Here is a 14,368-nt window from a genome sequence, read left to right as displayed (position 1 = left end):
GGGGTTTCTATCATCACATCTTTCACCAATGGAACTTTAAAAGGTTCACCTTCTGCTCCAATTACTTGTAATTTTTCCTTTGATTCTATACAGCCCGATGGTAAGTGTTGAACAGTTGATCTCTCAGCGCCCGAATCTACTAAAAATTCGCACACTTCGTGCTGGGGACCCAGTTTCAATTTTATCAAGGGCTCCGTGGTCTTAGAAGTCCCCAGCAGATGGAGCCCCTGACCTCCCTAATCTTCCTTGAAGACCTCCTCATCCTGCTTTCTCTTTCTGCAGTTTTTCTTTAGGTGTCCCTTTTTATGGCAGTAAAAACACTCCATATTCTGCGGTACCGGTCCCCTATTTCCCACAGGATTCTTTCGGAGACTCTCCTTTCTCCTATCATGATTTTGTCCTTCTCTCACGGCTGTCATCAGGATTCTGGCCTGCCTCTTTTGGCTTTCCTCCTCTCTTCTTACGTACACCCTCTGAGCTTCTCGTAATAACTCGTCTAACCCTTTTTCTTGCCAGTCTTCTATTTTCTCTAGTTTCTTTCTTATATCTGTCCAGGATTTAGCCACAAACTGGGTCTTAAGTAGAGCCTGACCCACTGGACTATCAGGGTCCAGACCCGAATATAATTGCAAGCCCTTCCTTAGACACTCTAACCATTCAGTGGGGGTCTCATCCTTCTTTTGTTGTTCATTGAAGACCTTATTAATATTCTGCCCCCTCGGTACTGAATCTCTAAGTCCTTGAACTATCATGTCTCGGAATTCGATCATATTATTTCTATGGACCGGGTCTTAATTATTCCAATTAGGTCTCTGGGGGGGCCACTTTGTATCCCCAGCGGGTCCTTGTTGATGTCTTTGGTCCCAATGTCTCATACCAGTGGTTCTGATCATTCCTTGTTCCTCACTAGTAAATAAGATTCTCGAGATGGATTCCATCTCATCCCAGGTCTAAATATTTGGGCCAAGGAACTGATCAAACTGTTCTGCCACCCCTAGAGGGTCCTCCAATAAGTGCCCCATTTTTTTTTTTTTCTTAAATTCTCTCACATCCCCGGAGCTGAGTGGGATCGATACAAAACCAACTCCAGGCTGGGGTCCTCCCATTGCTGTTTCCCTTAACGGATATAATAATGTTTCCCTTCTGCTTTCCCTGAGTCTGACTTCTAGTCGTCCTCCTAGGTGGAGGAGGAATTACTGCCTCATCAGACTCAGAATTTAGTTTTTTTAATTAACGGGGACTCTGAGGGAGCGGAGGGAGAAGAATCCCGCCCAGAGTCTTGGGGTGGATTAAAAGGGGAAACATAGGGAGGAGGAGGAGGTGGAGTGTCATCTACATCCTTCTTTTTCTTGTTGTTTTTCTTTTCCTTTAGCGGAAATAAATTTGAGGTTCGTGATGTACTTAGAATCCATAAGAAGGCGTATTCACTCTCCTCCTTATTAAATGGCTATTTGTCATTTACATAAATATTTAATTGTTGACATGTCCAATCTTCGAAAGAGCCATAAACTGGCCAATATAAATCCCTACTTATCTCCTTCCCCCCCCCATACTTCCATACGATAATGGATCATCTTTTCTCTAGATATTTTTTTTTTTCTTCAGGAGGGGGGAACTATCCCAAGGCTGAATCATAAGCCCTAACGGACTATCTGGAGGTATTTTAGGGAGTTCACCACCCCCACCCTGCTTATTCTGTATGGTGCCAGCAGCCTTACTTTTGCTCTGGCCCATCTTCCGGCAGTGCCTTCTGTCACACGAGTCACTCGCTTTCCCCCGTCCGTGGCCCACGCCCTCGCGGGCAGTGGGAACCGCACTAATGGGAGGTCCACGCTCGCTTCGCCCCTTGGACTCCGAAGTCCGGTGGACGTCTCAGTCACTCACACTCCGGGTACCCAGTCCCCAGCTGAACGGTATCGCAATATACTCACTCAGTCCAGAGTCTTCGTTCGGTCTTCGTGCACAAATATTACAGGGAACGGCTGTCTTGGGGTGTTACCAGGGAGTCCGATCCCCCACCCCGTATCCTCTTTGCTCTCCTATCTCGGTTCGGAAAATCCAGGTGAGCCTGGTCGGGATTCCCCCTGGGACCATCCAAGGATGGGGGTGCCCTCCCAGAGTTGAATTCCGAGTCAGCTGTCTGGATCCGAGTCACGGCACCAAATTTTGTTACAGGTAGATTAAGGCAAATCACATCCAAATATGGATTAATGAATCTTTATTAAGGTGAGAGAGCAAACGCAGCGCTGGGATGGCCAAGGAGTCGCAGCTCCATCAAGGCTCACCAAATTGTTTAAGTTTCAAACCCCCTTTTATCCACACAGCTGCCAGTTTCAACACCTTTGGCACGCCTCCTGGCTTCTTCTACAATCTTATCTTCTTCTTTCTTCAGCCCTGTGGTCACCTACACCTTGTCCTTCAAGTCTGGGCCAATTTGCAGCTCCTTTGTCTTTTATGGCTCAGTGGTTTCAGTTCCTCTCTTATCTCAAGGACAAGGGATACCAGAGATGGCCCCATTCTGTTCTTTCTCATCCCATTGCAAAGGAGTTACCGCCCTTTGATATGGACCATCTGGTGAGCATCCCAAAGAAAAGGGGGGGGCTGTTGGGTTGGTGTTTCCTCAGATCAATTCCCCCCTTTTCTTTTCCTAGTAGTAAAGTCTTTTACTTTTCTTAAAATTTGGATCATTGTACTAATAATAGCTTTAGCCTAAGAAGTAATTGTTTAATTACTTTTAGCGAAAGCAAAATTCTTCTATTATTTATCACATTGTATATCATTTAGAAAACAACCGTATTGTATGAAGTGTCACGGCATAATCAACAGGAGTCCAGAAGCCCAGGTGGAAATTTGCAAATTGTTCTGTGGGTGGGAATTATTAGTGCCTGAACACTGGGAAATTTATGAAACCGATTGGTATAGAGCATTAGGACCACGTGTTGCCAGGATTGCAAGTTCTCTACATAGATCCCAGACCTATTAATAGCTGAACCCACACTACTAACAGTGCTTGCCGTTGTCTTTGACGTATTGATAGTAGGCATTTTTTCTGGAGAAAAGTGGTGTGGCCGCAGCCCCCTGGAGGTAAGAAGAGAAGGGGGCCCTGAACAAGAGTAACTTGGTGCCTGTTATATTCCCCTGAAGACTATCTACTGCTGCCAAGAAGACCTTGAGATCCCGTTGCTCCTTGCAAGGGAGTAGACGAGGAAAGGCAGAGAGATATTGAATAGTGGGGAAATGGAAACAGGTATTCTGTTAATATTGTTATTTGGCCTCACCATCGAGAATGAATATCATCAGCCTTTCAATTGGACCATCGCTAGATGGGACGATTCTAAAATTCTGAAGATTAACATTACGACAGGTGCACCCTCCTTTAACATGACCAATTGTGAATTATCAGACTCCACAGCAGGATATGCTGGAAGCACGGAGCACTCTGAATGTCACCCCTCTAGACAATATTCCTGGGGAGCGACAAATTTAAAAGCTACCTACTGGTGTCCCAGTTCAAATCCCGGCAAAAGTTATTGCCACTCCCCTAACCACTATTACTGTGCCTATTGGGGTTGTGAAACCATAACCACTGGAGGATGGGAGGCACCTAACAGGGACAAATTTTTGAGTGTTAATTGGTGGCCCGATAATTGTCAGAAGCCTGCCTACAATCGCGATGGTGGAATAAATCGTGCTGGGACTTGCAAGTCCTTGAGGGTCTCGATATTACAACACCAAGATCCCGGATGGCTAACGGGACGAACCTGGGGAATAAGGTTTTGGGAACCTGGGACCAATAGGGGGGTCCTAATACGTGTTCAAAAACGTGAGGTTAAAATTTCCCAAGTTACAGGCCCGAATCGAATTATTAAAGAACAAAAGGGTAAAAAGAAAAAGATAAAGAAGGTGGAGACTTCTACAGCATCACAGGGGTTAGATCAAACTACTGTCGTTAAGATGAATGATGAGAAAAAAGCTGATGTATCCCTTTGGGCTGTAATGCAGGCAGCCTATCAGGCCTTAAACGCTACAAATCCGAATTTCACTATCACCTGTTGGTTATGCTATGACATTAAGCCGCCTTTCTATGAAGGAATAGCTGTCTCCTCTCCTTTCAACACTTCTGATGAGGACAGTCCCTCCAGATGTAACTGGAGAGAACGGAAAGCAGGGATCACTCTCCGACAGGTCAGAGGGAGTGGTTGGTGCATAGGGAGAGTAACAAATGGGAGAAAGGCCTTATGCACAAACCAGACTCAGAACTTTTCACCCACCACTAAATGGGTATTACCAAGTCCAGGGGCATGGTGGGCCTGTTCCATAACTGGGCTAACACCCTGCCTATCTATCACCACTATTAAACAAAATACCTCTGAATTTTGTGTTCAAGTCACAGTGGTACCAAGGATTCTCCTATATGGAGAGGAGGCTATGTACTCACATTGGAGTAATTCAGAACACCGAATCAGCAAGAGGGAACCTATATCTGCTATCACTACCGCGACCTTGTTAAGATTGGGAATTGCTGGAACCGCTACAGGTGTAACCTCCTTAGTGCAACAACAACAGGGCCTAACCTCTTTAAGAGCCAGTAGATGAGGATTTAGCCCGCATTGAGAAATCTATATCCTATTTAGAGAAGTCATGGACCTTGCTATCTGAGGTAGTTCTACAGAATAGGAGAGGATTGGACCTTTTGTTCTTGCAACAAGGAGGACTATGTGCCGCCTTGGGCGAGGAGTGCTGTTTTTATGCCGACCACACTGGAGTTGTAAGAGATTCATTAGCCCAATTGAGGGAGGGACTAGAGAAAAGAAAGCGAGAACGGGAGGTCTGATCCTCCTGGTAGGAATCTTGGTTCAATCAGTCACCATGGTTAACTACTTTAATATCCAGTCTGGTTGGACCTCTCATAATGATCTTGATGGCTTTGACAATTGGGCCCTGTATTCTTAATAAGTTTGTAGCCTTTGTTAGAAATAGATTAGAGAAGGTACAACTGATGGTGGTGAGACAACCTGAAATAGAGATGAAAACAATAGTAGATGAGAATCCTGAATTGACAGTAGCTCGTGATATATTAGCCAAGTCTAATCAGCAAATTAAGGGTAAATAGAAAAGGGAAGGGATTGTTATATGTGGTTAAAAGATAATTTGCGGAATGTTAAGAATTTAGCATTGGAATTTCCTGCTTTGCTTAGAGAGATCAATGGGTTGTTCTACCACGGTTGGGGGTCCCTGCATGAGATGTTTGTCCTGTAAAACAGCTTGTGTTAATGAAATTTGTAAGCTAACTGCTCTGATGAATTACCCGAAGCAAGGAGAAGAAGATTGCGGAAGAAGCCAGGAGGCATGCTAAAGATGTTGAAACCGGTGACAGTGTGGATAAAAGGGGGTTTGAAACTTGAACAATTTGGTGAACCTGGACAGAGCTGCGACTCCTCGGCCACCCCAGCGCTGCATTTGCTCTCTCACCTTAATAAAGACTCATTAATCCATATTTGGATGAGATTTGTCATAATCTACCTATAACACACTTTTTGATTCTACTAGTAAGGTTATTGAGACAGCTAACCTAGAAGTTTAGTTAAAAGCTAAAACTTTTGAGGCACACAATCACGACTTTAGAACCAGGAAGGTTATACAGTAGGTATGTTTATTCAGCGCTGGGTGCATGGGGGAATCATTTCCTCCAAATGCACGCACCGCTTGGAGCCCAAAGCGGCTCCTTTTTATTGCGGAGAATGTTACACAGGTCCCACAATTCCGGGAACAGGGAGGGAATAGTACAGTTAGTTCCGAGAAATCCTCAACATATCCCCCACCCCAAGCCCACGGCACAGACCCTCCCCTAGCAACTCCCACGGTATCAGATAAACGGCCCGTCTCCACAAAACACAGGGCATGTCCCGACAAACACAGGGCATGTCCCGACAAACAAAGGGCATGTCCCGACAAACAAAGGGCAGGGCATATCTCAACCCCCAGGTGCAATGTTTCCTGGGGGGGGGGGGACAGGACACACGACCACCTGGTTAATGTTTCCTTAGATCACTTTGACAGAGCATGGTTTCACTAATTGGCTTTGAATTGAACTGTTTAAACAGTTTACCAAACGCACGCAGGTGTAATTGTTAAAACCAGTTTTTATTTGAACTCTGCAGGAGTGGACATGGGCTTTTACACTAACACCCAGTACTTGAAATAAGGGACTAGAAACAAAAGCTAGGCAACACCCAAACTGTTTTAGTCCAAAGGGTTCCCAGGATCACCAGTTTAAAACTTAAAGGACAGTTATGACAGAGTGTAAGTTTTCATCTAAAACGTTTTTAAGAGCCCCAATATTTCTATTAGGCAGGCTTTTGTCAGGTTGGGACAGTTTTGGGCTTTTTTTTTTTTTTAAGAAATCTCTTTGATATCCTGTTTAATCTGACAGCCACGCACGACAAAAAATATTGTCAGATTAATATTATCAGATAATAATTTTTCTAAAGTTTTAGTTTTACCGAACGGTTTTGTTGCAGTTACCTTAATAAAACAGTTTGAATCCTAGAATATTATTTTGATTTTAGTTCAAAAGTGTGATTTTGATTTAACATGAAGCTACAGTAGCTATGAGAATATAAAGTACACTAAGGCCCTTAGGATTAAGCAACTAGTATTGATTTACGGATGAAAGACTTCCCAACTAAGGGTTGTAAAGCAGGTATGTTTATTCGGCGCCGGGCACATGGGGGATGCTCCGCCACAACAAGCCTGTGCCCCCCTGCCGCTCCCGCCTTGCTTAGATGTTACAGAGTGTTGCATATCCATGAGACATCTATACATATTCATAACCTACCCCCCCCCCCCCCGCCTGCCCTCGCTTCTTATTATAATTAGGTCTCCTCCTCCTTGCAGCTGCACAGTGAGTTCCTTTGGTCCTGGGCTGGGGTCGTGAAGGGCTGGGCAGGGGTCGTGGGAGGAAGTATCTCCTCTTCCTCACTGCTGAACTTTTCATCCTGACGTCCTGCGCAGTCTCTGTCGCCTCCTGGACCCGGGCACAACCGCAGAGCTGGTTTGTGCTGGTGGTGGGGTGATCTTTTGCTGACACACACTTACTTAAGGGAGAAGGGGGGGGGGCTTTGTTCTGAACAGGAGATAGTGGTAGAGCAATACAAACAATATATCTTATCTCGTGCAAGCATAATACCAAATTTGGTTAATATCCCATTTCAATCCCCCATTTTCTATCGCGTTAGTAAATTCTTTTACTATCCAAACCATCCTACGATAGCCGCTTTATACCTGGATTATGATATAGAGCATCATACAGAACTTGCAAGGGTTTCGTAAGTCTCCAAATCCATATATATATAGCCATAGTAAGTGCTAACAGAACCACTACAGATATCAGTAAGGCTATTACTGGGTGAAGGGCTGTGTTAAGGATTCCAGTCACTGTAGGTGACCATCTGAGGAAGGTGTCCCACCAGTTATATTTTCCATCTTGCTCAACCTTTCTCAAGAGCTTTTTGATCTTTTCCCCATCATTTTGAGTCTAATATTGAGGGTGTTTTATGGTCTGGGTTACCCGGAGCACCATGGGTAAAACAGATTTTATTCTATCTGCTATGTGCAGTTGTCGCCTTAATGTTTTTGCCGTGTGTTATTCCTTGCTTTGTTCAGTTAATCCAACATGTTGTGACCAACATGCAATTTGCTACTACTGTTTCACCTGATGGCGTTAAGCAAATTCGAGCTGTGCGCCGAACTGCACAGTCGACCGTACGGGTTATATAGCAATGAACTATCAGACACTCTGTAAACAATAATCAACAATTTGTTAGCAAACAAGAACCTGAAATAATTAACTGTAAAACAATCCAGCAAAGTCCCATGTGACACAATCAGAAAGAGAGAAAATAAGAAACAAAAATATCCCCACCTGTGAGTTCAGCACTGCCCTTCGGATGTTGTCCTTCGAGCTCTTGCTACCCCTGCTCACGGGGGCGATAGCGATAGGAAGATAGAAAGAGTCCAAGAACAACAGTCACGCGCCGCGTGGTAACTCCGCTGATGAATAACATTTTCTTCTTTGAACTATAAGTCTGTTTCCATCACCTCATCAAGGTTTCGAGGGCGTCTTAGTTGTCTTCATGATCTTGGAGGACTGGGGGGAGGAGGTGATCTTCTCTGACACCAGCCTCGAGACATTCCCTCGCATACCGCGATGGCAACGATGGTCACCACCAGTATAACGAAAAATCCCCACAGCAGGGCGGCGCACACAGGATCGTCCCCTACTCCCATCTTCCCAAGATTGCAATCCAGTGGGATCAGTAAGATTAGTGGGATAGTCCAGCCCCAGGCTAGCGGCTTGACCGAGGAAGGTCCAAGTGCGCAATGAGCGGAAGTTTCTCTTCCACCCAGAATGCCTGTGCTGCCTAGATCTGGGCGGGCCTGGCAGGTGTTTTTGCCATCCGGGTATAGCCGAACTTTCAAGACCCTCCAACAACACATGCGCTTTGGACTGGGGGCGTGGAAATCCATTTTCCTGCTGCGTATGTGGACCCTGACTCCCAATCCCTATGGACCAGGAGGGTTGACCACTTGTGCTCTCACTTTTGTACCTCCGAAACCACGAAAACAATGGAGCATGCTTATGTATGGGCAGCAATTTATTATGCAGCCCTGATGTTGGTAGCCCTCGCTTTGTTTGCCTTTTTACTACATATCTTTTGCCCTTGTAAATGTTCCTCTTTCAAGTGCCCATGTAGTTGTATCTGCTTACGTAAACCACCATCTCCTTCCCCTCCCCGTCCCCAAAGTCCGGGAGCACATCCCCCAGCCCAGCCTGAGACACATGCTGTTTAAGTAGGTTTGGGTAGAAAGCTGTTGATTGGTAGTGTTACTGTTATTGTTACCTTGTCTATGTTTGGTTAACCATGTTGAAAATTCTATTATAGGTCTTTTCGGCAGTTTTGGTACTGGCTGTTTTACTTCTGTCACATCTCTTACTCGGATTCTCTTCTTCCCACTAAAAATATCTCCATCCACCCTTCTGTCTTTGGGAAAGCAAAGCCACGCTGATGTTGGACATAACAGTAAAGCACTTGCTGCAGGAATTTGCCACTATTAAAGCAAACCGTACCAGGATGATTAGCAGAGGTCCGGTATAACATATACTCCCACCTCTCATGCCTGTGGGGTTGCAGCCCACAGCTGAGATACAAGTCTTCCTGGTGGCGAGCACAGAGGTTAACCCGGTCTTGCCCTCTTCTGTTTAACGAATCCGTGTGTTAATAGTTAGTCAATTCAAGTGCAGCTCCTTTGTAGCCACTTCCTTTGTTTCTAAGCAAAGCAAGTTTTTTGGCACTTTCTGATAGTGTCCTTCCATCAACCCTCAGGGACATCCCAAATTCTGGAGACTAACCTCTTTTTCCCGTAAATCAGGGTTACAGTTCATGCCCCTTCCCTATACAGTTATAACACAATTTTCTCCATCTGCAAGAAATACCACCTCCGGTGACACATTTCACATCACACAAAACCCATGCTTCATGACATCCATACATACACTCGAGACAAGGTATTACCCTATTAGGTTGGTTTTCTAGCAATGCCTGATCGAATCCAAAATGCTCATAATCTATTACCAAGAGCCACCCTGTCACATGTCTGCCCGTTAATGCTCGGTAAACGCCAGCTTTTCCCTGACATTTTTTTTTTTTTTTGGTTCCCTATACATCAAGTAAGTAAATGAATAAGTAAATTTTCACAGTGTTACCTCTGAACCCAGTCAAAAATCCAGTCAAACCACTGGTTAAGAGTCATTCAATCCCCTCCTGATGAATTTACTTAGTCCTTTTGAGGGTGACTCGTAGTTGATCAGTCGATGGTACCACAGTCCACTCCCGAGGCTTTTCCACCGGTCCTTTTCCTCAGGAGGCAAGAGTCCACCCCTTTTCTTTAGTTCGGATCGCTGTCTCGGTGGTCAGCAGCACCTGAAATGCACCTTCCCGCTCGGGAGTTAATGATTGATCTTTCCACACTTTTATCAATATCCAATCACCTGGTTTTACATTGTGGATATTAAAATCCAATGGTGGTGTTTGAGGCAGAAGCCCTTTCTTTTTAGTTTCATTAAAGTGTTAGCTATTCTTATTACATACTTTCTTACATACTGATCTCCTACTTCAGGGGTGACAATATCCCTGTCATTACTCATATATGGTAATCCAAACATCATTTCATAGGGAGAAATTCCCAGGTCCGCTCGTGGCTGAGTATGGATCCTTAATAAGGCCAACGGCAGGCATTTAACCCAAGACATCTGAATCTCAATCATTAACTTAGTCAAGGTTTGTTTTAAAGTTTGATTCATTCTTTCTCCTCTTTTCCCTTTGTTTTTCTAATTTTCTGGGCATTTGCTCTTCCAATGCCCAAATTTCCTACAGATGGCACATTGATTTTTTCAAAGCGGGGGCAGCCCCTGCCCGGACCTCCTCTGTTCTCCCCCCTTGATTACTGCAAGAATTTTCTTGTGCCCCTTTCTGTAATCTTCTTCCCTATTTCGGAATACTCTCCACGCCTCTTCTAATAGTACCTCTAAATTTCTCCCCTCAGGGAGACGTAATTTCTGAAGCTTTCTTCTAATATCTCCCATGGCTTGCCCTAAGAAGAGGGAGACTAATTGCTGTTTTCCTACCTCTGAGCTCGAGTCCAAAGGGGTATTTCGGCGCATTGTGTCTCTCAATCTGCCCAGGAATTCTGACGGAGACTCGGACGGACCCTGCTTGATTTCAGATAATGCTGACCAATTTATGGTCTTTGGGGTAGCCCTTTCCATCCCCTTCGCAATCCACTCCTGGTACGCTTGTAACCTTTCCATGTGCGCGGATCTATTGGCCTCCCATTTTGGATCCTGCAGAGGGAGAAATTCTTTATAGTCCCCCCCTGAAATTTTATAATGATCTTCTGCCAGATTTCCTGCCGTTTTTAAAACTAACTGGTTTTCAGTTTCAGTCAAGTGATCTAACAATAACTGTATATCGTTCCAGTCAGGGTTGTGTTGCTTTATAATAAATTGAAAATATCGAGTTGCACCTGCAGGGTCATTTCAATAATTCTTAGCAACCTTTTGCCATGCCTCCAGGTCAGCGGTGGAAAACGGTACTTTTATTAACACAGTTCCACCGTTAAGTCCCACCGCTTCCCTAAGAGGTGCTTGTAGAATTGTTGGAGCATCTTTGCTCCATGTCCGGGAGGACACTGGGCTATTTGGGGGAGTGGGTTGTTCGTCCGAGTCCTCGTCTCATTCCTGGGGTCGAGGTGGAGGTCTGAGCAAATCTTCCGAACTTTGCTCTATGACCCTCCGAGTTTTATCAGTTCTTGTGCATCTTTGTCCAATGCTGCATGCTGAGCAACACCTCCTTAGTCCCCCCTTTACCTTTCCTTTGTAATCTTTTCCAGAGCGAGCACTAAGGGATCTTGTGGTGGAATAAATCCACAGTCCCTCTGCCACTCCGGGTGATTTCGGAGGGTAAAGAACATATCTGCATAAGACACTTCATCCCACTTCCATCCTCAAAAATAGCATTAATTGTAAAAGCATGTTATAATCTAGGGTCCCATTAAATGGCCATTTAGCCTCTTCTTCCAACTTGTACAATGGCCACCATTGGTTACAATATTTAATAAGGGTTTTCTTGCTTTCTGTACTCCCTGTCCCTACAATGTCTTTCCAATGTGCTAGTATGCAGCCTAATGGGCTTTTCTTTAAGAATCCTCCCTGACTATTTCCCATTATTGTTTCTCTTTACAAAATCCTTCCCTTCCACTTATAACGATTTTCACACTGTCTCCTAACTTTTCTCAATCCTCCTTTATTTCCCAACACACAAATACACAGACCTAATAATTATCACCTCCTGTCTTCCGAGCATTGCGTGTTCTTGTGAGCCCTCTCCTGGACACGTTAAACACTTCGACTTTCTCTTATTAGATGCACAATACCACCTATGCCCACAACATACACATTTTACTATACCCACGCCTGACGGAAGTTTTTCCCTGTAATTACTGGGGACAGAGGCGCAAGGGAAATAGGACAGGATCGGCTGGCTGCTCCCAATCTAGTGCAGCTAGCTGTTCAAAGGGGGTTACATACAATTTTTCTTAACAAATATAAACTATTTTCGCGCTCCAACCACTCATTCCTTTCACACAAGTAATCACTGGGTTCTAATCCAAACCAATGGAGAAGGGATTCACTCCTCTGTCTCTGATTTATGCAAATAACAATGCTTTTTACAATATATACAAATACCTAAATACAGTTCACTAATTAGACAAACTCTGAAGTTTTCAAACAGAATTCAAAAGGGGAACAAAAAGAAGAGAACAAAAGAGAAAGAAAAAACCTACAATTTCAACCAGCCCGAGGTGGTCAGTGACACTCCCATGAACCCCAACAACCACTCATCCAGTTTGCTGAGGTGGTCTCCGACACTCCCATGGACCCCAGGTCTTATTACCCCTTTAATTAATTCCGTTCCCTGTGCGCACCACTTTATTTAATCCAATTCCTTACTTGAGTTTTAAAGTTGTGTGCCAGGCGTCCCTGCGCATCTTACCAACAACTCATATACAATTTTTAAACATACCTTTCCGTAGTCCAGGCGGTCCTTGTCTGCTCCTGTAGCGCACAGCTGGGAGTGGAGATCCTCCGAGAAAAGGCTCGGAGTGCACCTAGGACAGCCACCCTTCAGCAGTCCCGGCAGCCGAGCGGAGAAGGTCCCACCTGGGGTGCCAAACTGATTTACGGATGAAAGACTTCCCAACTAAGGGTTGTAAAGCAGGTATGTTTATTCGGCGCCGGGCACATGGGGGATCGCTCCGCCACAACAAGCCTGTGCCCCCCTGCCGCTCCCGCCTTGCTTATATGTTACAAAGTGTTGCATATTCATGAGACGCCTATACATATTCATAACCCATCCCCGCCTGCCCTCGCTTCTGATTATAATTAGGTCTCCTCCTCCTTGCAGCTGCACAGTGAGTTCCTTTGGTCCTGGGCAGGGGTCGTGAAGGGCTGGGCGGTGGTCGTGGGAGGAAGTATCTCCTCTTCCTCACTGCTGAACTTTTCATCCTGACGTCCTGCGCAGTCTCTGTCGCCTCCTGGACCCGGGCACAACCGCAGAGCTGGCTTGTGCTGGTGGTGGGGTGATCTTTTGCTGACACACACTTACTTAAGGGAGAAGGGGGGGGGGCTTTGTTCTGAACAGGAGATAGTGGTAGAGCAATACAAACAATATATCTTATCTCGTGCAAGCATAATACCAAATTTGGTTAATATCCCATTTCAGTATGCTGTGTGCCTTGAACACTCTAACAATCGTTATGGACTCTGAATTAACACAACAGGTACTGGTTATGGATCTTGACTTGAAACACTAGGAACCAGAAGAAACTGGTTTGGTTGGGAAGATCGGCCAAGGGAGAGGTGAGCATTAACCAAAGATGGAGTGAGCAGGCACAGGGATGGAGTTCAATCAGCCGACACAGTGATGAAGATTATTGACAAGCACCAGAGGACCCCCGTCCAGTATAACCACACACGCGTTAGGGACATTTGCATACGATAATAATTCCCAGGAAATAACATGAATATGCTGATCATTGCCCTCCTCCCATTCTATTTAAATCAATCAGTAAAGATGACCAATGATTTCTGTAAAATAGGAATATAGGTAAGGTGAGGTAACTGAAAGCCAATCATTATTAAGGTCAACTCCAACTTTAGGAATTTTGTTGATCTTGTGTAACCATGACTTTGCTGAAAAAGTGTATAAATATGTTGTGCTTTGTACCTGTCGGCGAACACGTCTTTGGCGGAGTTACCCCCCGTGTTCCCCAGCGCTGGAATAAAGAAGTGCCTGCTTATCTGCTGGGTGTAGATAAGTTCTATTCGCGATTGCGACCGCTAACAGGGGCTGGGGACTGAGCTCACAGAGTCACGCTCCGGCGGGCGTGGTGGCCGGGGGTGCCGAGGACACGCCGCCTGCCCTGGCCGGCCTTGCAGCTGGCAGAAAAGCGGGGGCCCCTCAGCGCTGCGGCAGAGACAGCGGGGGGGTCCCTCGCAGTTCTCTCCTGCCCCGCTTCCCCAGCCTCAGCACAAAGTGCCAGGCTCCCTCCTCCTTGGAGATGGGGGGCCACGGGGTCCCTTCTGCAGCAATTTGGGGTGTGCAGGAGTCTCTCCTGCGAGGAGCGGGGGGGGAAGGTGTCCCTGCCACCCATCCTGCAAGGTGCTGGGGGGTGGGAAGTCCCCGGGATCCCTCCAGCAAGGTGCTGCGTGAGGGGGGGGGGAAATCCCCGGGACCCTCCTGCAAGG

Source organism: Tyto alba, unplaced genomic scaffold, assembly GCF_018691265.1.
Source record: "Tyto alba isolate M040663 unplaced genomic scaffold, T.alba_DEE_v4.0 Super-Scaffold_5, whole genome shotgun sequence".
In the NCBI taxonomy this organism is placed as follows: Eukaryota; Metazoa; Chordata; class Aves; order Strigiformes; family Tytonidae; genus Tyto; species Tyto alba.
Note: the sequence above shows the minus strand (reverse complement) of the source record.